Source organism: Calidris pugnax, unplaced genomic scaffold, assembly GCF_001431845.1.
Source record: "Calidris pugnax isolate Ruff unplaced genomic scaffold, ASM143184v1 scaffold209, whole genome shotgun sequence".
Taxonomy (NCBI): Eukaryota; Metazoa; Chordata; class Aves; order Charadriiformes; family Scolopacidae; genus Calidris; species Calidris pugnax.
The window spans coordinates 2,438,363-2,462,936 of record NW_015090978.1 but is presented as its reverse complement, the minus strand read 5'-3'; positions in this window follow the sequence as shown (position 1 = coordinate 2,462,936).

Below are 24,574 nucleotides of genomic sequence, written 5' to 3'. Positions count from 1 at the left end.
CAGATTTGTTCTACTGTGTTTCACAGACTGGGTGGTATGATTAAAATACACCTGTCTGAGCTCCTAACAGCTAAGTGAAAATCTTCTGCTTTTGGTTTTTGAGAATGCGTGCGATTCATCATTGCTGTGAAAATCCAAGCAGCCATGAAGAAGACCTTAAAGTCTTTAGATGATATGCATATTTTTATTGCAGTATTATGCATGCTTTTCTATTCTTTAGTTTCAAAACTTTTGTGTAATAGATCTTCTACATTCAATGCAGGATTCTTTAAAATGTTAGGTCATATGAAATTACGATCTTTATGAATTAATCATTTCCGAATGCAAAGAAGTATTTCCAGTGTCTCTGCGCTAGTTTGGTCAAAAAATTGGAGAAACATTAGAAATGTTTTTTTGATGTATGGATCTGGATTATGAATCAACTTCTTAGTGACTCTTTTTCAGCATCTTATTAGTGTGTCTCCATTCTATGTAGGAGCAAAACTATAGAATCATAGAAATATTTAGGTTTGAAAAGACCTTTAAGACCATCAAGTCCAACTGTTAACCTAACACTGCCCAGTCCACCATTAAACCATTTCCCTATGCACCACATCTACATATCTTTTAAATAACTCCAGGGATGGTGACTCAACCACTTCCCTAGGCAGCCCGTTTCAATGCTTAATAACCCTTTCGGTGAAGACTTTTTTCCTAATATCTTGTCTAAACCTCCACTGGTGCAACTTAAGGCCATTTGCTTTTGTCCTGTTGCCCATTACTTAGGAGAAGAGACTGACCTCCACCTCAGAACAGCCTCCTTTCAGAGAGTTGTAGAGAGCGATAAGGTCTCCCCTCAGTCTCCTTTTCTCCATACTGAACCACCCCAGTTTCCTCAGACGCTCCTCATAAGACACGTACTCCAGACCCCTCACCAGATTCATTGTGCTTTTCTGAACACTCTCCAGCACCTCAATGTTTTTTTTTGTAGTGAGGGGCAGAAAACTGAACATAGTATTTGGGGTGTGGCCTCACCACTGCTGAGTACAGGGGGACAATTACTTCCCTATTCCTGCTGGCCACAGTATTACTGATACAAGCATATGGACATATTAATCTTCTTGCTGATAGTGATAAAATTAATGTTTTTAAATACTAGTGTATGTCAGAAGTTCCCAAGTTTGTAAGCCAACAAAGACTAAGTAAGTCTCTCTCTCATTAGCAATCTTTCTTTCCTCCTTATTGTATTTTCTGGGTGTGGACAAGCATAACTGAAATAATCTCAGAGTTGATTCACAAAAAAACACTTCTCACACCTAGCCATATGATCTCAACACTGAAGTGAAATTCTGTGAATTGACTGAGAGGCAGAATGACCCCTCAGTGCTAGCCTAGTGCATAGTAACAGCTATGTGGCAATGAAGTCTGATATCCAATAGCAATTGCTAGCAATTTGTGGTGGTCTTCTCTTATCAAGGCACTCATTTCAGGATCTAGCACAAGCCTCTTAAGTTTCAAGATTCTTGCTCAACTTGGCTCTGTACACACAGAATTTATTTGTACCTACCCTCTTTTGCTTACCTGGCACTGTTCTCCTTGTCTGACTTTTCTGAAAGTCTCAACATGGTAACTGGGTATGTACAAGCAGTGTTTTGAATAGCTTTAATCTGTCAAATACTCTGGTTCTTTAGTCTAAATCTGAAGACACATCTCCTCTGCACATAAAATGCATTTCTCTCATGCTGATTTCTGCAGTCACACTGTGCTGCCATGGAGTTTGGTTGTTTATATTTACTTTGAAGATGACTCAGATGACACAGATTAATTATTTCAGGGAGGTCCCAGCTGACTTGGCATCTAGCAAATGTGATGCCCACCCACAAGAAGGGTCGGAAGGATGATCCGGGGAACTCCAGGCCTGTCAGTCTGACCTCGGTGCCTGGGAAGGTGATGGAACAGATCATCCTGAGTGCCATTATGCAGCACATGAAGGACACCCATGCGATCAGGCCCAGCCAGCACGGGTTCACGAGGGGCAGGTCCTGCTTGACAAACCTGATCTCCTTCTATGACAAAGTGACCCGCTTGCTGGATGAAGGAAAGGCTGTGGATGTTGTTTACCTGGACTTTAGCAAGGCCTTTGATACGGTCTCCCACAGTATCCTCCTGGAGAAACTGGCTGCCCATGGCTTGGATGGGAGTACTCTCCACTGGGTTAAAAACTGGCTGGAGGGCCGGGCCCAGAGAGTGGTGGTGAATAGAGTCAAATCCAGTTGGCAGCTGGTCATGAGTGGTGTCCCACAGGGCTCGGTACTGGGACCTGTTCTCTTTAACATCTTTATCAATGATCTGGATGAGGGGATCGAGTGCACCCTCAGTAAGTTCGCAGACGACACCAAGCCGGGTGACAGTGTCGACCTGCTGGAGGGTAGAGAGGCTCTGCAGAGGGATCTGGACAGGCTGGATTGATGGATCAACAGGATGAGTTTCAATAAGGCCAAGTGCCGGGTCCTGCACTTGGGTCTTAACAATCCCAGGCAGCACTACAGGCTGGGGGCAGAATGGCTGGAGAGCTGCCTGGCAGAAAAGGACCTGGGGGTGTTGGTTGAACATGAGCCAGCAGTGTGCCCAGGTGGCCAAGAAGGCCAATGGTATCCTGGCCTGTATCAGGAACAGCGTGGTGAGTAAGACCCGAGAGGTGATCATCCCCCTGTACTCGGCACTGGTGAAGCCTCACCTCGAGTACTGTGTCCAGTTTTGGGCCCCTTACCACAAAAAAGACATTGAGGTGCTGGAGCTGGTCCAGCGAAAGGCAACAAAGATGGGGAGGGGTCTGGAGAGTAAGTCTTATGAGGAGAGGCTGAAGGAGCTGGGGTTGTTCAGTCTGGGGAAGAGGAGGCAGAGGGGAGACCTTATCACGCTCTATAACTACCTGAAGGGGGGGTGTAGAGAAGTGGGGGTCGGTCTCGTCTCCCAGGTCACAGGAGACAGGACAAGGGGAAATGGCCTTAAGTTGTGCCAGGGGAGGTTTAGATTGGGTATTAGGAAACATTTCTTCACCGAAAGGGTTATCAAGCATTGGAATAGGCTGCCCAGGGAAGTGGTTGAGGCACCATCCCTGGAGGTGTTCAAAAGACAAGTTGACATGGTCCTCAGGAGTATGGTTTAGTGATTTTTTTATTGCTTATTTCTTATTAACTTTTTTGTCAGAGTTAGGTTGATGGTTGGACTAGATGATCTTTAAGGTCCCTTCCAACCTAGATGATTCTATGATTCTATGATTCTAACTCACTAGATAGGACGAAACTGTGGATTTTGAGTTAGGGAATTTGTAGAAAATGTCTTTGAAATGTTACTGCTATTTGATAATGGGAGTGAGCTCTAGATTGGTGTTGGTTGCCCCATGAACTCCTTATGTGTTTTAATATCTTTCATTCAGAGCAACCTTTTCTTCTGTGTATTGTTTGAATGACTAGGGAATGACTGGGAAGACCAGATTCAGTTTCAGCAGGTGAAGCTCTGCAGTCACTCCTGCAGCCACAGAGCTGCCTGGCAGAGGCACTTCCAGGGACTTCAGAGCAGTGCATGGAAGCTGGTGGGAAGGAGAGTTCAAAGTGGGCCACGCAGCTCATGCTGACCTCCAAAATTCTGCAAGCACACACAGCAGCTCAGTTGCAGACAACCTGGTGTCTTTTTGCCAAACCATGGTCACTATATTGGCTTCAGTGGAGGCTTGTTCTGAAGACACGACAAAGCTTTTATATGTGGAAATGATGAGATTTATTTGCATTTGCTGCATGGTTTGGCTCTGCTCAGCTTGACTATGGAAACTGCTGTTTCATCCATTCAGCATCAATGCATGTGAGTCTGAGATACTAATCGTGTATCTGTGAACTAACACAAGTCTTTAACCTGATCACTGTGCTAAGCTTTCTACTTGCTACTTGGAGGACAGAAAGGTCAACATGGCATCTGACAGCCGGGAATTTGTTCCCTGGAAATGGGACAAATGGGCTGTTTTTCATGATGCTAATTTTGTTGGGGTTTTCTGTTTTGTTTTTGTTTGGTTTTATTTATTTGTTATAACATTTTAACTGTCCAATTTTGTTATTAATGACTTCCTTGACATGAGCCATTAAAGAGGAAGCTTTTGGTGAGGTCATTCTACTGAGTGAAATTCCCTACCTGCATTTTGCTGACCAGATGAACGTAAAGGTCTCTTTTGGTGTTGAATATAATTACTTTGGTAATTTTAGACATTGGTGTTGACTATATTGCTTCTTAAAGAGCAGTAGGTGTAGAACATTCCAACAGCACTGCTGCTCAGGTAAGTTGTATAAACCTTGAGCAGAGTCGAGAAGAGAAGTGGTTAACTATGGCATTGCACTTTGGGAGATGTTGATAATAATTGTCAAAACATCTGGGGCATGCACAACAGTCATGATGACTAGTTCAGCATTGGTTGCATCTTTAACATTGCCCCTTGAATATTACTTGGATTAATGCAGCTCAGTGACAAGTATGTTGGTAATTTGTTTCCTTTAAATTAAAGAAGTGATAGCACATTGAGTTCAATGTAATTGGAGGCCGGAATTACTCAGAACAAGTAGCATGTATTGCTGTTGCTTCATTGTAAACCTAGACAATGTCTTTTGATTTAGAAACAATTATAAATATTTCATACAGCAGTGGAGATACTACACAGTGCATTCTCCGGTTGTTAATTGATATGCATTATTAGCAAACTGAGCTACATTATACTTGCTCAGATAGCCAAGGAGCAAACTGACAGTATAAGTAGCATGTTAATTTTTTTGCAGACTGCTGCCCTGAGAGTGCACTGCTTGAAAAACGTGGCCTTTTCCAGCTTAGTGAAGCAGAGTAGAGAGCTGGCAGCTGCAGCTAGTGCCACCCCCATCTCCCCGTCAGGACTGCCAGCTCCTCTCCGCTTGCTTCTGTGTGATCCCACCTTACTTTCAGGTTAGTCCAGCTAAACTTCATGACTAAGTACAAGGTTATAGCATTCATTTTTTTCTGTGTGCCTCCTATTGCTTTTGGTCTTGGACTTGTGGTGCAGAGACATCTGAACATCCCTACATATAACAACAGCTACCCATGCCTGGTGATTGTGTGAAACCCAACATAACACAAAAAGAATTAAATTAATGGCATCTCTTGTTCCATGTTGGAATTTTTGATATGGTTGTTTGCTTTCGCTTTCTGTCCTCCAGAGTGGTTTTCTCAAAAACTGTCTCTTTTGTTTATTTCAGGGCAGGAGTTGTGGGTACTTCAGAGCATAGGCCTTTGCTCCTGAGGTCAAATGAACATGAAGATTATTCAGAATAACTCATGAAAATTCAAGTCTTGTGAATTAGCTGCATTTATTTGAGTAGTCCTGTGTAACTATTTACCTCATGAAATTGAGTAATAACATTATCTAACAGTTCTGTCAATGGTATATGTAGAACAACATAAATAGTTTCTCAGAAAGGAAGCAAGAAGAATTAAGTCATTTATCCAGCATATTTGCCTGACTTAAAACTAAATGCATTTGTGCAGAGATTGTAATTTATTATATATCTATCCCTTGCCTACCACAATGATCTTGTGCTTTTTGACAATATAAGTTTTAAACAGCAGTTAATACAGGTTCTTGATTATAAAGAATCTGTACAAGCATGTAGATTGATACAGACATTTTGTTGCTCTGGCTGCCAAAAATACTTAAGAATTACTCAGACTGTGGTAATTGTTTACAAAATAAAAGCACATGTTAAGCAATTTAAGGTTTCTAAACACTTTAAAAAGGAATATGGTGTGATATATAGGATAAACTAATATTTAAGTGATGCTGGGTAATGTGAATTGCTCAACAACAACTTAAATGCTTGGGAAAAATAATCAGCTGGGATCCTTTAGATTTCTTAAATGTTTGGTTCTTACAATGACATAGGCAATTTTCATACTTGTGCTTTTCTCTAGCTTTTTGTGGTTTTTTGTTTTTGTTTTGTTTTGGCTTTTTTTGTCTTTAAAATTAGCAGTACCTCAGTAGTCAATGCTTTATATACAATGTGACTCATGTCTAGTAACAGGAAAAATGTGCAGGTACTCTAACCTATTAGTGGAGGAAAGTCTGCCTCCAGCCTGCATGGCCCATGCTTCAGTTTGTTCACAGCAGAAGAGGTGCTGGTGCTAGTTCAGTTACCTGCCAAATCTTACTCGATTTGTCCAGCCAGCAGTGAAGCAGAACATTTCAGCCTGGAGGAGGGATCTCAGTGCAGAGCTGGATACCAGATGCTTTCCTAATCCACCACTGTACCTTTTGTGGCATTTGGAATGACTCATACAAGGTTAAGACAATGTAGCTTCTGCAAAAGCTTTGTGTTTAACACTTTTCTCTGAGTGCTTTTACATAGTTACAGAGACTGTAGAAGTCATTATGCAGTTGATGATGACTGGGGCAGCTCCTTAAATTCACTGCTGTCTCCAATTGCACAGCACCTGTGGATGAAAGCTGCTTTTATTTTTGCTGCCTCTTCACTACTCACCCTCTAAAATACTTCTGGGTGGTTAAGGTTGATCTTGTATATATAATCGTGTATATATAAATAGACTCATCCTAGATCCATATCTTACCTGGGAGTGTCAGCACATGAATTCATCCTTTCCTTCGCAAGACAACCCAGGCAACGGAAGGTGGAGAGGAAAGAGATTTCACCATCCCTGGCACACAGCCACAGCCAAAATTGTCTCCAAACTCAGCATCAGACAGCCATATGACAGAAAAGGGGTTGAATACAATAGGCTACTAACCAAATATTAGCCACTGAGGTGATGCTGCTGTAGAAAGATGACTAGCACCTGGGATGGGTAAGCAGGACTGTTAGGCTATACACACATATCTTGTCTCAACCCTTGTAAGGCCTCAGTAGAGATGGTGTGTAGGTTTGTGCTGGTTGTAGGATTAGTGTGATAGCTGTAACACAGAATTTGTTAACACTTCAGTCCACCCAGAATGGACAGTATTTTAATAGAAGAGCTTAGCAAAGTGATTATATATCAAAAAAATATTTGCAGCAGGTGCTTTAGAGATAAAATACTGCTTTGAGGAGAAAAAGGTATTGGTAGATATAAATATTGGCAATATACCTGAAGATCAATAGCAATGAGTACATTCGGGGGGGAGGTATTTTTTCTTGTCAGGATTGGGTTTTTTTTATCCTTTGTATTCTTCTTCTTCATGTCTTCTGCTTTTCCCTTTTTTCTTGAACAATATTTCTCCTCAGTTTTCTTACTCCCTCCGGCCTTGACAGTGCTATGATGCTGTTCTACTAGCAGGTTTGTTTTTTTCTGAACACACCTGGTTATCAGTTCTGAGGGAATGAGCACTATTAGTACTTACCTATGCAATACACTGTTCAAATCTGTAATTATATTTCAGATTCCTTTTCCTTCTGTCACCCCGGAAAAAATGTTTTATTGGGTGTACTTAAGCACAATGATGACAAAGAATGATATCTGCTCTTTGTGTTAAAATATTCTCTTTTCAGTTGTATGTCTGTGACAGCATAAAATATTGTCATGGAAAGCTTTCTTTTAATATAGGTGCAACTGCAGATTTTCAAGGGTAAATCTGTGCTCCTTTGCAGAAGGAGCAGAAGTGCAGAAGTGTATGGCTGACCCTATTATGCTCTTTCAGATTTTTCCTCCTCCCCCCCACCCCGCTCCCCGATGCTTTACTTATTCCTGAAAGATTACATAAAAGGAGATTTTTCTTATCTACAGTAAAATGTAAATGTAATCAATTCTGATTGAACAGCCTTTTAAGTTGGCTTTCTTCTGAATCCTGGGTAAGTCCAGTTCTTGCAGCATAATACTGTTCTCCCTGCTGATCTGAAAAATATGCAAGGTAGCTGGACTGTTACTATGAATATTACTTCTTTGGGAGATGAGAACACAGTGAAAGGATGCAGATCATCCACTTCTAAATCTGTGTTCCAGTAGAAGGAAGAAACAAGTCCCTCTGGATTTCTCTGGGTGCAAAGGCAAGAGAGAGACCAGTAATCTGAGACACAGACATTGAAGAAGATCATTCCCAAGGCAAAACAGACTCAATAATTCAATGAGGCAGAGAGGGGAAAATGCCTGATGGACATAGGGTGGTTTGACTGGGATGTGCAGAGCAGGCAGGACACTAGTCCAAATCACATTAACGGGGAGTCTATTCCTCGAGTTATTTTCAGCTATCCTAAAAAAGAAAAAAGAGCTGTTTTGTTTGTTGAAGGCAAAGACAGATTATTTGAGTAAGTGAGGTTGGATGAGAGAGACTGTTTCACACCTTATGTGCTGTCAGGGTACCGCTTACAGGTCACAACCACCACATGCCAGAAAGGTTGCATACCTCCGTGTGCAGGTGTGCACATCTGGATCACACTGGTGGTCTGAGTTATGCTGTCTTCTATTAGGCATACTGCATGTACTGTGTTTCTGTTACCTAAATAAAAAAATCTGTCACCTTGAAAGAGCAGTGAATTAGTTTACTTTCCTTGATCACCTCTGCAGTAGAAAAGTAGAAAGCCGGAACACCCAAATTCCATCAATTTTACAGCATCTCAACATGTCTGAGTTACTAGTTGCTGTTTTAACTCCTTTGCAGGATGCATATGCTGTATTCTGAGTTTTCAAACTCGCAGACACACAGTGTTTCTGTCCATAACAGCGGTATCATTATTCTTACCCCGTTTAGCTGAAAGTTTGCATTTACTTGGACTCACGCCAAGTGAGAAGCTCATTATCGCCAGACATCCCTGCAGTGCTTCCTGGCAAAACCTTTGAATTCTACTAGCTACTTTGGCTGTGGACAGCACTGGCAGTCAGAGCTCCTCAGGAACTTTTGACTTCTCTAACCTCTCATTAATCACTTATTTTCCTCCTTATTCCATATCTATTATTTTTCCTAGGCAGTATTCTTTTGGTTTATGATTAATGTGAAAGCTGGGATTTAGCTGAAAACAATTGTGAGGGAGAACGAGAGCACGACTCCAAAAACTGCTTGTGTCACAAGTGCAGTGTTTAATTTGGCTTTGCTTCCTTACTAATTATCTCTTTGATGGTGGATCTTAGAACTTTTTGTTACATTTCATTCTTCCTTATTATCATAGTTTACAGCCTGAAGTGGGTGACAGGATGATTGCCTTCTCTTTACACAGTTTTGTCTTTTTTAAAGCTGTTATATTTGATTTTAAAAAAATCAATATGTGTGTTCTGACTTGAAGCTGTACTCATAATTGGGAATTGGGTTAAAACTATCAAGCCATCAAGCTGTTGATATGAAAACTGACTGTCTCCCAGTTAGAGGTGAATCAAAATATTTCCTTTAGCAGTATTTTTAAAAAAATATAAATAGCTGTGGTAAAACTTCATGAAAGCAGAAATGAGTGATCTTGACCCTATCTGTTTTCTCCCTCCTCTGCAATCTTTGGAAAGCTGCATTAGGCAAAGATTTTTGGTCTTCAGAAGGCAGGAAGTAATATTAATAAAAAATAATGGCAATAGGAGCAGTTCACTTCCTGGATTGTATATTGACTGTTCCCTAAATGTCTGATTTTCTACACGGCTGGCAAAACAGCCTGTGGTGTCTTCCAGGTCAGTTAATAGCAATCTCCTCCATTGTCACTGCAACCTCATTCAGCATTTCAGACCAAATACTGCTCTTTAATCTGGTGCCATGCAAGAGATCTTGTTTTGATAGGGTAGGGTGAATCCATTCACAGGAATTTATTACTCTATTTGAAAATACTAGCATTTTTTTTTCTCACATTCCAGTGAGCAATATAGCCCTATATCTTACGTTGCTCTCAACATCTGTTTCAAATATTTTTGGAGATAGTCCTTTCTATTTTTATGGTAACTTGTAACAATTAGCATCTCATGCATGGATGCTTTTATGGCAGCAAACTAAGAGATAATATGCCCATATAGGACTATGTCAGCTGCTGTTAAAAGCTGCAGCTTGGGGTGTGAAACATTTTTCCAAAGCTCATGTCTGACCTTGATCTGTGATCATAGCTGAAGTGTTTAACCTCCCTGAACCTCATGACCCCCCAGTCATTCACCAGTGAGCTGTTCTGTAGCACTGAAATGTTTTCATGTAATCCTCTGGATTCAATAAATTTATTTTTCCCTTTCACTTAAAACAGTATTGATCAACGGCATTTATTTGCCAACCAGATAGACTCACCTAGATTCCTGGAGATTTACAAATGCTGGAATCATTCCTGTTTCTAGGGTATTCGATGCTGTCATGCATCAGTATAAAGAATGACTTTCTTAATTATCCATTTTTTAACTGATAAACCTCACTGAAGACTTTTAATAGTGAAAAGATATTTTTCATAGTGCTCTGGATCCCATTTCTGTTGAAAGTGGAGAATAATGGTGCCAGCAAAAACTGCAAATGTTTCGCTAAGGTGGTAAGAAGCACCTTTCTTTTTAAGATGAAGAGACCAGCCACAGGAAGAGAGTCCATACTGTCTCTGCTTAGCAATTGCTTCTAATATCGATCTAGTCTTTTTTAGAGACCACTACATGGGGAAAGAACATCTCTCCTGACTTTTCCTTGCTGCAATTTTGATGCACCATTTCATTTCCCCTCTACCAGTGATTTTTTGAAGTATTCTTCTGTAAGAGGACAGTGATTTCATTTATATTTGTTTGGTTAATTTTCTTTTCTAGGTAAATTGAAATCATAGAAGCTTGTGTTTAGGGCAATTAGAGCTGACTCTTTTTTAACAGATGTTTTTTTCTTTACCTACAATTTCAGTAATGTTGCTCCAAACAATTCTTTAAAGTATCAAACATTTTTATTAGTGAAGCATTTTGATACTTTAATTTGAAAGTTTTTGTTTCAACATTACTTTGAAAAGTTGCAGTAAACCCAGTTTATTGCATGTATCAAAAGGGCATTTTCAGTATATAAAAGTGCATTTGTATGCATACCTCTTGTTATTACCACAAGATGTCTCTGTCCTTGCATTCCTTATAAATGATCGTGCTATGTTGTGAATTCCCATCTGTAAAAGAGGAAATTCTGTCGAACTTAAAAAATAACGTAAAACAAAAACTATATTCAGGTTTTAATCATCTCATGATCAGTTTTGAGCTATAAATCAGCAGGAGGTTTATATACTTGGTGTGCTGTTCCCTGAAATTATTGTATAACTATCCGGGAACCTTAAACATAATCTCTCCTTAGTTTTAAAAGCAGAAGGTTGTTGGTTGGTTTTATCTTGTGCTTTTATGATGGGACTTCTAGACATTTGGTGCAATGACAGTCCTGTGTTTAAATAAACTGAAACAAAGCAATCAGAATAAATAATCAGGAAACAAGACTGAAGGCATTAGAGATAGAGAGTGTCTAAAAAGAATAGTAAAAAACAATGGGACAAAGAGGGGAAAACTGGGCAGGTGCATAATCAGGTTCTGAGGAGCAATTTGGAGAAAAAATGTAATTCCATTTAGCTGTCCTGTAACATGAACACTCTCTCTCTCCCTGAAAGCAAAGTCTTAAAATTCATGGCTGCAGTATACATAATTTTTCTCTCTTTTTTCCTTTCCCTCTCAAACCTGCTGTTTCATGACATGCTCCTTCTTCATCAGCTGTGATGAATATACTGTAATTAATGCTCTCTGTGGCACCATTCTTGGAGTAATATAGTTGTGAGTGAAGCAGAAGGTGCAGAAACTCCCACCACCCACACTTAGGGTAGCCAACTTTGCATTCATGCCTGCTGCAGACTAACTTTTATTCCTGTTCTGGGCGTTACAGTGTTACAATTCAACAGCTTTAGTCACATGAGGCTCAATTTAACAATACCATGTAATGACTTGCAAAGTTTAAGAGATCTTCTTATTGAAAAAATTCTTTAAGTAGGTTGAAAATGCTTCCTATGCTACATAAAATAGCTCTACAGCCACTGAAGAAAAATGAAGCTAAGTGTCAGACTATTGCTTTTTGAATGTCAGTTCTGTGAAAAAAAGCTTGACCTTTCTACTGCTTGCTTCTGTCAGGGAAGCTACATAAAGCCACATGAAAGTAAAGATGAAATTCCTAAAACTTAAAGAGGAGCCATGCAGTGTCTTCCCACTTTACCTCTGGCTCCTTTCCAAGTCTTAGATTTGACAGTCAAGTCTCAGGGTGAGAAGTGCTTTTCAACATCTGCCCTTCTAGACTGCTGTGCAGAGAAGGGAGGATGTGGCTCTGAACTTGAGCACTGGAGCAATGGGTTTTCCTTTGTATAATAGGCTAGACCTGGAATATGTTAAGTGTGTCCAGAAGTTTTCAGAATATGGCTTTTCCTCTCTGCTAACCAGGCATTCAGAAAAGAACCAAACCAACCACCTTCTCAGAATTTGAGTCTCATAACTGTTTAAAACCTTAGCAAATAGCACAGTTTGTGTATACTCTAAATGTCAGCCATATTTTTTCTGGGGAGATTGGATTTTTGCAGGAGAGAGTGAAGAATATCAATCAGCTGTGGACCAGTGACCCTTTACTCCTCGAGCTTTTGGCATGTAGCGGATGTGCGTGTAGCTTTTGATCAATGACAGACCAGACTGCTTTAGAGAGGATAACCTCTCTGAACAATGAAAGTATTTTAGGAGTCTAGAGCCTCCATCCTTTTGCCTTTTTTATTTTGGCTTCATTGCCTTATAAATGAAACTTGATCTCCTTCTGAATATTTTTGTCCCTGTGTTTATTGGCTTTTGGGGGACTTATAAATTTACTGCAGTCAGTTTCTTCCTAAGACTTTAGTTTAGTTTTCCTAAGTTCTTCCTAAGTTCTTTAGTTTTCACCTTTTGTTCAGTAGGTATTAATCTTCTCTGTAATCTCTGCCATCTTCTGGGTTGTCTTTAAAAATTGTATCCCTGGCCAGCTTGAGCTGCCTTCTCTGTATCACTGTTGACTCTCTACCTTATCTTGTGAATATTCTCACTCATGTAAATAGCTTAATCAAAGTTGATTTATTAGTTTTAGTGGCATTGCAAGTATTACTCCCAGATGATATCCCCCATCAATATAATAAGGCAGGAAAAAATCTGTTTATACTGTGCTGCCCAGCAAGATATTGTCTTCTGAAGCCCTAGCAGAGCTTTGAAGATCATCTGTCTAAGCAACTGCAAGAGGGCAGGAGGGGGTTGAATTTGGACAGAAGAGATCTGACCTACAGCTGCTTTTATCTCTGCCAGATTTCTCCTCTCAACTCCTGAGACCAAGCAGAGCCTGATTTATTTTGTATGCTAACTTTAACAGTGGGAGAGCTGTTATAAATTTGCTTTTTACTTAACTGCTTGACCAAAACCAGATTCCTGTAATAATTCTCTTGTACTAGAAGAGTACAAGAGAAGTGCTTCATACTTCATTTTATAACTTTAAAAAGAAAATTCCAAGCCCATGATGTAAATTTAAACACATTTAAAAGCATATAAAAGGACTCATTAGTCTGTCAAGCTTTCTTTAAGAAGTAATGAAGTCACTTGCCTTGCAGGAAAGACTCATTCATACCTCGGTTGAAATCTAGAGATGAATATTGTTAAATTGTGGTCCTTTTGATTTGAACTGCATGCTGTTTATCTCCTCTCAGTATTTTGGTCGATTTGCTGATGCCAGATTCTGTCTATCCAGAGCAACAGCAGCAGGATGTGCCAAGCAGCATCTGAGCCATCCCAGAAGGATTTTCATCCATCTCTGCTCTTACTTCCTATCAGAGCAACCTGCAGCTGGCACATTTCCCCCTCACTTCCGAATCTTTGCTCACTGCCTCCTGCTGGTATAGAAACCCTTACTTTCAAGTGCACACTCTGACCATTCTTCCTCTTTTCAGGGGCAACAACTATAAGAGAAGAAAAAAGCAAAGGAAAAAAATAAGAGTACGATATTCTACACTGAAATTCTAATGAGCCTCTTTCTAGACACAAAATCTTTGGAGTTTTTAATGCTTTAGGATGAGCAAGAACTGAAAATGAACTGAAACATATTTAATATTGTGAAAGCCTGTGTTGTTAAGTTTGTTAAGAATGCCAAGGGGGAAGTTATGTTTTGTCAGACCTGCATCCTAGAGAAAAGGTTATATGAAAATGTCTTGAAATAAATAGCTACTTTCTCGGTACATTCTTCCACCTTTTGGGGGATCCTAAATGTTAGCATATTGAAAACTCAAAGCTGCCAACACTGACACATGGTTAATTTTGTAGATTTACAGCCTGCAAGATCTTGGGAAATCTGATCGTCTAGTCAGAACTGTTGTCACTGTACACTAATTTTCTGAATTAGATTCTGAGTTCTGAGTTTAAACAACCAATCAGGGAGATTCTGTTATAATTTGTAACATAGTTTTGTACTGTGGTCTGACTTTAAACAGCTTTAGCTTCCACACCCTTGAGGGTGTTATGTTTATGTTGCTTATGCTATATGGAGATTATATAAGTTTTTTTAGATATTTAGCACCTTTTACCCTTCTGTTTGAGAAGTAAAAGGGATTAAAATTCTGCAGTTTGTCATAAAGCATACTTTACAACTTTATTATTTTTTGGCAGCTTTTTCAAGTTCTCTTTGATTTATCAACTTTCATCTTCAAGTGTTGACACCAAATTTGAATAAAATTGTAGAGTGCTTGCAGTGAGTGATTGAAGTCCTTGGGATTTCTCTGTTAATCCAATCAGGAAAAGCACTTGTCCCCTTGACCTAGGAGCTGATGTTCAGCTTTTTACCTACTGTGATTTCCAAGTCCTGTTTGGAGTTGCAGCTTCCCAGGATGATGCCTTGTTGTGTAAATATTTACCGTGTTCTCATCTTGTTTCAGTTTGGGCTAACATAAAACACAGACTGTGGCAGTGATCTCTGTGGCAGCAGACAAACACTCTGTGACTTCATGCAATCCAAGGTATGGCATTCCTACATGCTGATTTTTATTCCCTGATGTTATCAGCTGCCCTTTGATTCATCACCTATTTAATTTCTGTGTTTCTGTAGCCTTCTAGTTTCTTAACTTTTAATTTTTGTGGTGTTGTCAGATGTTTTACAAAAGTCTAATTATATTCCATTGATACTACTTTTTGGAGAGCTGACCTCGGCTGGCTGCCAGGTGCCCACCAAGCCACTCTGACACTCCCCCTCCATCAACAACACAGGGGAGAAAAATATGACAAAAAGCTTGTGGGTTGAGATGGGGACAGGGAGGTTGCTTACCAATTAATATCATGGGCAAGAAAGGCTTGACTTGGCAAAATTAATTTAATTTATTACCAGTCAAAATCAAAATAGGATAATGAGAAATAAGGATAAAAACCCACCTTCCCCCACCCCTCCATTCTTCCCAGGCTCAGCTTCACTCCCCATTTCTCTAACTTCTCCTCCCTCAGTGGCACAGAGGGACGGGGAGTGGGAATTGTGGTCAGTTGATCCCATGTTATCTGTGCCACTCCTTCTTCCTCATGCTCTTTCCCTGCTCCAGCATGGGAAGACAGTCCTCCACAAACTTCTCCAATGTGTGCCCTTCCCACAGGCTGCAGTTCTTCACTAACTTAACTCCAGTGTGAGTCTCCCCATGGGGTCACAAGTCCTGCCAGCAAACCTGCTCCAGTGTGGGCTCCTCTCTCCATGGGAACTCGGGCCCTGCCAGGAGGTTGCTCCAGTGCAGGTTCTCTACAGGGTCACAGTATCTTCATGGCACATCCACCTGCTCCAGCATGGGGTCCTCCACGAGCATCAGGTGGATATCTGCTCCACCATGGACCTCAATGGGCTGCCAGGGTACAGCCTGCCTCACCATGGTCTTTCCAGGGGCTGCAGGGGAATCTCTGCTCTGGCTCCAGAAGCACCTCCTCCCCTCCTTCTTCACTGACCTTGGTGTCTGCAGGGCAGTGTCTCACATTGCGTTGCTGATGGGCTCAGATTTGGCTGGCAATGGCAGCTTCTGGCATCTTCTCACAGAAGCCACTCCTGCAGCCCCTCCACTACAAAAACCTTGTAATATAAACCAGATACATACTTATATAAGCTGTATATGTAACAGTTTAAGATAAGATGTTTGACAGAACTGGTTTTGGATAAATTTCCTTTTACCTCTTGATTAGTGATGCCTGTGTCAGTGAATCCATTACTTTGACTTCAGTGACATTTCTCACTTGCTTAAAGTACAATGTGCACTCAGACTTGTAGGAGTAGAGCTGTAATGAGAACATTTGAGTCCTTACTATGGGCAAAAAAAAAAAAGACAATGTCATATTTTTGAGATTTTTCCTCCTCTCTTCCCTCTTGGCTTCAGAGCTACTTGGCAGACCATGTTTCTAAGACATTTTACTGTTGTTTATGCATCTTCAGTCACAGATGCTTTGAATTATCACATTATCATTTTTACAGTCCTCCATTTTCCACACTATTTTATCTGAGCTTTGTGAAGGATGCTCAAACCACTAGGATCAATTTGTACCAAGGGCACAGAAAGCTATAATATTATAATAGGGCTAGCACTTAATGGGATACTAACTATTTCCATTTGTTGCACTAGTAGAACAGTTTGTTCCTTTGGCTCCCTGTTAGCAGTATACTGTGAATTCCTTTAATCATTTGTTGGTTTCACTCTTGAATCCATTTCCATTTTCTAGCTATGCTTTTACTCTGAGCACATTTTTCTAACCTTTCAGGAAATATTTAGTTGTTATATTTAGTATGCAAAATAAAAGTAGAATCTCATCCTTAGCTATTGTCTACTTTTTGCCTTTCTTGGAACTTGTTTCTGGAAGACTTTAATGATTGCATGATGCTTATTGTATAATGATTATTGTATGATGACATGGGAAAGAATTAGAAATATGTGTTCTATACAAATGTAATAATAAAAACATTACACAGTTCCAAGAAATGTTTGTGGGTTTCTTCTTACTGTTGTTTCAACATTGGTCTTAAAGCAGCTGTAAATTAGGAAAATAATTACATTGACTTATATTGTTGTAAAACCGCTTGGAGTTTAGCCTAATGGCAGAAACAGGCAGTTCCTTTCACTAATTTAATCAGGTTTTGGTTGTGTTGCGATGTGCCATAGTGAGCAATGTTTTGTCACTGCATTTTGGTATAAGAGTGGTAATACAGGCTGCAATTCCATGCGTACTAATACCAGGCCTGTGCACTGGTAGGACACCTGACTGCACTATCAGGTTTATCTCAGCCATAAGCTTATGGCTTCATTCCTGTAAGTTATGCAAAAAATGCAAATAACACCATGATGATGTGGGAGAATAGGCAACATATGCTGGAAGAAAGTACTTGTCAAGCAACCATTTTGTCAAAACGCCTTCAAAATGTTTTGAACAAACTTAGATAGAGTGACATCATACTGATTGAGCACTTAATTTGGGCTACTTAGGTCAGTGGTTTAAGACATCTGTGAAATAAAACATGCCAATGTGATCACAAGTGGTCATCTGCTTTTAGTCTTAGACATGGTCACAACCTGTAGAAAATCAAGCTGACATTTCTATGACTGGTTTGGTTCTTTCTTTTGGGTGGTGGAGGGGGTTCACATAGTCAAGAACTAACTGCTTAGGCTTCTTTGGGCTTTTTAACAAGAGTATTCAGTGTTTTTTGTTTTTTTTTTAAGAGAGGAAACACTGACCAGGAGGAGGCTATTTGTATCACATCACTGTCATATTCTGGAAAAGTATATGCTGTGTTGTGTGAGAGAGATGGCAGGAAATCAGCAGCAGGGAGTAGGAGTTCCTAGTGAGGGACAGAAACAGGCAAAAGGGAAAAAAAAAAAGTGAAGGGTACATTTTGGGACATACTGGAATGACAACAGCATGTTGAAGGCAGGCTAACAAAAAACTACTGTGTTGAGAGGTTGGAGAGGATGTGAGCAATGAATCTGACAGGAGATTAGAAATAGACCATAAAGACCAAGTGCCAAAAGGTAAACTGGCTGCAGTTTGCAGCATTCAGATCAACCTGTGGAGCATATTAATGTCCATGCTCTTTTCCCTGTTAGAAATGCTGGCACAGAAAGTCACTGTAAGGACAGAGACTGTACACAAAACAGCCTTTCTCTTTTGTTGAGAGGTAAGATATGTTGGACTTTGCAGGAGAAAAAGATGGAGACTGAGTGTGTGAAAGCCTTTGCTTACTTGGCAGTAATTCCTTGCATCATGGCAGAATGCACTTTGCAGAAAGTTTGGTGGTTTCTAATCACAAAATGTTTTCCATTGATGTACTGTTTTGTACCTCATTGTGTCTGTGTAAGGAAAACCTGCCTTGAATTGTTGTGAGGACTTGAAAACTTGCAATGTATTTCTAATGCACACATTTGGTATCCCAAATGGTATTTCAAATTCCTAAAAGACTGTGTAACATTTCAGAATTATAGTGTCATTCCATCTGATACCCAAAATGGATTTGTCTGATTTTCACCTTGCTTGGGTTACATTGCACTGTTGTCGATAATGGGATGATTTCATACTTTGGATTTGTGAAAATGTGAAAAAATGAAAACTCCCATCTTGTTATTTCTGGTTTGTTAATTTCTGTCACCTCTTGCAGACCACTGCTCTGCTCTCTGGAGAGGTTCCCCTTTCTGCATTGGCACTTTCTTCTGTGATCTTCACACCATTACTTCTGCCTCATGGATACCAAGGAGTTGGGAAAGTGCTTGGCAGCTGTTGCTTTATGTGACTTGACCTTCAAGAGGGGGTCTTAAAAGTGATGAGGAGAGAAGGCTCTTTAAAATCTGATCTCACACATAGCCTAGAAGATACGGTTAAATACTTTCTTGGCTAAGAGGAATTGGTGATGTACTCAGGTATTCAATGCAATCCTACTAACTTGAAAAGATAAATGCAGCTGAGTGCCTCTAATCATGTAGGAATCAATCATCTGGAAACAGTTAATTAGTAGTTCATTTTTCTCATAGTTCTACATCTAAGTCAAGCAGCATTCAGCACCGGGACACTTTTCTCTCATTCCTCAGAGTTACTCTACCCGCCTTTTCTGACATGTCTTGTGTCTTATTCTTTTCCTGTTGCATCTCTTTTAATTTCTCTGCACATGTGCACAAATGCATAAACTGCAATCAAGTCAGCCCTCCCAATTTGGCATTTAACATCAGCCCATGTAATTGAAATTCCTGAAGGACTTCCAGTGTGGCATGCGATTCATGTGATGGCTTTTATTGTTTCACCATCTCTAATCAAAGGGACATTTCATTGCTCCCTTGGGCTTCAGATGAAAGGTGTTTCTGTTTAACAGAATCAGTCTGTTTTCTCCAAGGCCATAATAAAATCCTTATTTTCAATACTCTATAAAACTGAAGATTGAGAATTGGACTGTCAGTGCTAATTATACATGTTTTGGGAGGAACAAAGTAAGGAAATGTATGTGCAAGGTTTTTAAAAATGAAAAAGGAATTCTTGGTGAAAGCTCTTCTGTAGTCCTTTTGTCTTTCTCAGGCCTCAGAGCAGTAAACCAAGGAGAATAAATTATTTTGTTTATTAGGAGGAACATGAAGGCTTAGCTGTTAATCCAAGAGTAAAATTTGATGGATTAGAGTGAATGTTCTTCATAAGTAAGAATGAAATTTAAACCATAGGAAGAAGTTTAGCTCTCAGATTGGCTCGACTATCATATTCCTTGTGAAACATTTTCTGTTAAACTCCATATAAGCACTTAATATTACTGGTGCTACAAGACAGTTCCACACAACTCAAGTTCTAATTATAGTATATGGTTCTCCTACATATAATATTGGAAATTTTATGTATGCAAAGTCAGGTTCTCCAAATAACACCTAGTATTTATGTGTTTACTGAGCAATCAAACAGCAATCATAACAGTGTGAGAGAAATAATTTTTACTTCACCCTGGAAGAGTTTGTGTAAAGTGTGCTACTCCTCTGTTCTTTTCCCCTGATAGAAGCTTATCTCAGGAATTAATTCTATGCTGAAAATATTTCTGAAAAAAATGGATAACTGTAAGTTACTTTGTGCTGCCTTTGGATAATGTACCTTTTACAAACTGCGCTGTGCTTAAGGAGGATTAACAGAGACTGCACACTAGCCATAACACTTTATCCCAATTAATAGAAAAATACAATCCTTTATTTTTTAAAGATGAGGGGATGTGGTATGAAGAACAGACTGTCTTGAGGGGCTGTCATAATTTGTTGAAAACCTTTAAAATAGTGTGAAATTCAATATTTTTCTTGTTATGAATATTTTTAAACTATTTTAATAAGGATGCTATTAAGACAACCATTTTATGGTCCTTTAAAACCCTAATCAAGTTGCTTTAAAAAATCCCCAAAATGTCAAGCTGACATTAATTTTCATTAATGTCTGAGAACTTAAATCAGTCAACATAATGTACTGCTTTAATCTGTTTCCTTATTGTCTTTTATATTTGCTTTGGTGCTCATTAATAATAAAACATTTAAAAATCAGTTTTAATACTATTGTATTCCCATTCTTTCTTAGTCAGTAAGGGAAATAGTTTAATTTTATAATACAAGTTACAGCTTTTCTGCTATATGCACAGAATATGGGAAACAACTCTCAATGGACTGGTATAAAAAAATGAAATTGTGAAGGCAGAATGATTAATGGAGGAATTTCTTCTTTCTATTGCTGTCACCCATAATGATCAGACAGGTTTGAGAAGACCCTGATAGCTTTCTGTGTCATGCTGGAAGGGGAGGTTGGCTGTGACTTAGGCTTTCTGAAGCCTGGAGCAGACTCATTTCTTCACGTGGTACTTTGAGGCCATGATACTGTAGTTCAGAGAAAATCTGAGCTTGTAAACATAATGAAGAAAAGGACTGAGAGTTGTTTCATGGGAGTAAGCAGGCTGAATAATGGGAAAAACACTGGTTATGGGAAGAAGAAACTGATAAAGGGACAGACATGGTAGCAGAGTGTGGCTCATGCAGCTGGCAGCCAACGTGGTTGATTTCCCAAGGGAGGGAAGGACTTCTAATCCTTCGTGTCCAGGCCAGAAGGGTCACCACTGGCAGGCTGTTCCTAGCTGTCTTTCTGCCTAAGTCCCTTAACACTTGGGACAAATATTACTTTTGTCTCAACCCTAAGTTGTGGAGTACAGTATCAGAGCCTGGGTGAACTAGAGGGCTGCGCTGGGGTGTGCTTGTGGCACTGAACCACCTGCAGAAGCCTCAGGAAACACATGGGACTCACAAAAGGTCTATGCAGAGGTTTGAGCAGAAAAATGGTGAGTGCTTTTTTGATTTGGCTCTTTTTCTCGCCTTGGGACCTAGTCTGTGCCTCATTGCGTGGCTGTATCTGGCTGCGCTGTGGAGCTCTTCCATGCTACATAAAGTATGTCTGCTTGGACTCCATCGTGCAGCTTACTGCATTTGCTGTTTAGAATTAAAACTCTGGAAATTGCTATAACTGTCTAACATCTTCCAAGACTGTTTCAGGTTGCTTATAAATTGCTTATCTGTCGCGGTCAGGCTGAGGTTTTATATGCTAGATAGGTGTTTTGGCTTGTCTATTTCGAGGAACCCCAAAAGACAAAACTGGTTTTGACCAGGAGAATAGAGAAAAATACTGTTTGTTATTCCACATTAAAAAAGAAATGGATGGGATTTTTTTTGGAAAATGCTGCCACACCTCCAGGCTTTGGACAGGGAACCTGAACTGCGTTGGTATGACTTTACCAGATGTATGACATTTGCTGTAACTGTAAAAATCTGACCAGGTTTGTCTTTTAAGTGCCACAAGTTGCTGTTTTCAAGATAGACTTGAAACTTTTGTTCACCAAAGGTTTTTCCTTGCTGCTAGTGTTTTCCAGAAAATCTGTGTACTGTTATCACACTGACTGAGCATGACTAAAATGTTTTTTTCTGACATGACTACTAGGATGAAGATAAGTTGGCAACTTCATGACTCTTTTTCTACTGCATAGAGTGATACTATGTTTGGGATCCAAGCTGAAAAAAAAGGGAAGGAAAGGGGGCAAAATTTAGGAACAAAATTAGAGAGGAGCAGGTTAGGGCAAAGAATTTATTGAAATGTGGACTGGTGTGGGAAGGAGAGAAAAATCTTGCTCTAAGTTAAAGGTTACTTAGGGTGATTAGGAAGAAAACCAGGCCGGGGATATTTGGGAATATCTTCCCAATCATTGGTGGGGAATAAGAGGCTGGGGCTATTTGGCTGAATTGTGGGATCTCAAATGGGGCGAAATCTAGGCCTCTTAAACTGCAGGTTTGGGATGCAACGTTGCATCTTGCCAGCACTGTAGAGAGAGCCTGGTAATGCTATGATGAAATGGAGGACTAGATACTGCTTATGGTCACTATACTTAGGAAGGAATCTGAGAGCCAGGACAAATTGCTTTAGGCATGCATCCAAGCTGTGAGTCCAAATGTGTGGCACTTGGACTAGCTTGCTCAAAGCTGAGGCTGGTAAATCACCAGATGATCAGGACTTGGCAAGAATCTATATTGCATTTGGTGCTAGAACTAGCTCAGTTTTGAATTAGCTAATCTTGAGCTGTCTTGAAGAGTGCTGTATAGCATGATTATGTATGTTTTGCTATACTTACGTACAATTTCCATGAGACTTTTGTAGAAGGGGAATTTTCATCTAAGGAGTGCTCTACAGCCTGGCTGTCCTTTATTAACATGAAGCTACTGCTGGAGTGCTCTGCTAATTATGCTCTAATATCTTGGCTTTTGGGGGGAGATGATTTCTCACATAAGTAAGATCTAATTTATCATTTGAAATAGGCTTTTTTCATAGGAAAAAAATCTGAGATGAGGCCTGTGTATTTTGATAGACATATAAAGGTTTATAGATTTGCTTAATAAATCTGCAGATGGATATCAAGTTTTCTTTATCAACAAGTGATTTGCTTTCAAAATCTGGGATTCAAGCACTCTGGTGTTTGGAAAGGTTTGTTGTTTGTGGTTTTTGGTGTTTTTTTTTTGTAATAACAGTGATCTGTATATACTCTTTGCTCTGCCTGAATTTGGTTGTGAAGTTGTTACTATAAACAAACCAAGCAGACTGACTTCAATAATGCATTCAAAAGCACCTCACTGGTGATGTCATTTGACTTTCCTTTTACCTTAATTTGTGTGAGATTTTAACTCTGCTTGAATCCTTGATTTTGAAAGAGAATCACATATTGATAGATTCCATGATACAATGTATTTTCCTATATTGGCATGCAAACCCCTCGAAGTAAAAAGGTTAATTTTTACATATTAATATTTTAAATTCTTTACTACAAGATGTTGTTATGTATAAGAATTAAGGAGTTTAGGAGTTTTTTGGTGTTTGTTTTTGGTTGTGTTTCTGTTTTAAAATATTTATCAGTACAGTAAACCTTGCAGATTTATTTTTATTTTTATTTCTACCACATAAAAAAATATTTGGCTTCATGGGATGAGACATCAATAAATTGATGGGGTTAGAAAACTTCTCCTTTATAACCATATTATCTCATAACAGGTTTTTTTGGAAGTTAAAAGACCAATTACAATTGTTTTTCCAGCAGGCAGGGGGGATGGAGGAGAACCAAAAATGTACAGTTTACGGGCAGAGCTGGCATCTTAACATCAACTGAGACAACTCTTGACTAACTATTGGGATGACTTGCAGGAGCTAAGTATCTGCATCAACACCATTATCATGTGCTGTCATTCAATTAATATTTGAAAGACTCCACTATAGCTGGCTACATGTGTATATGTTGTCTAGGTGTCATGTCTAAGGAGGAAAAAAATATCTGAAAATTTTGCTGTTAAAAGAGGTAGGAGAAGCTTGAGAGCATTTCAAGCAGAGGACTTTCCTGATCTGAGCATGGCGCTATAGAAATCCAGTTCTCCTGTTTCTGATGTGAAACTGGTGGCTCACTTTGAGCACCTCTATGCCACAAGGGAAAAAGAAGGGATTCAAGATTAGTGTCTTAAATAGACACACGCACATAGTACAGGGGTGTGTGTGACTGTGTCTATATATATATTACTTGTTTTGTTAACTGATAATAGATGCACTGGCCTGGGGAAGCAGTTCAGGAGATGTCACCATTCAGTAGTAAAAATTTAGATTTAGTATCTCCAAGGGGTATGAAATTACAGATATAAAAGTAGAGCTGGTTAATTTTCGGTTTGCCACTGCAAGATGACCAAGATTCCACTTGGTGTGCGAACACTTCAGCAGGAAGGATGGGAATGTCCTGTGCAGTGAGTATGAGGCACTCTTGCTTGTAGTCACTCTTCTTCGGGGTTAGACAGAATGTTGATTATGACAGGTCTGCCCCTATCCCCTAACATTGCAGACTACTGAAGATTTAATGATGTAGCAATACTTCTATTTCATGTTCTGTTCTACATGGCCACTGAATGTCATCAAAAACTCTCGTTTTGCTAACATTCTGTGTAAAAAATAATGGAAAAATAATGGAAAAATCAGGAATATTCGTGTTCTTGACACTCCTGCAGTCCTGCTGGCAGAGAGAACCATGCTAACAAAATCCAAGCCATCTGAAGAAGAGTGATAGTTTAGAAAAAATAACCATTAATAGAAGGAA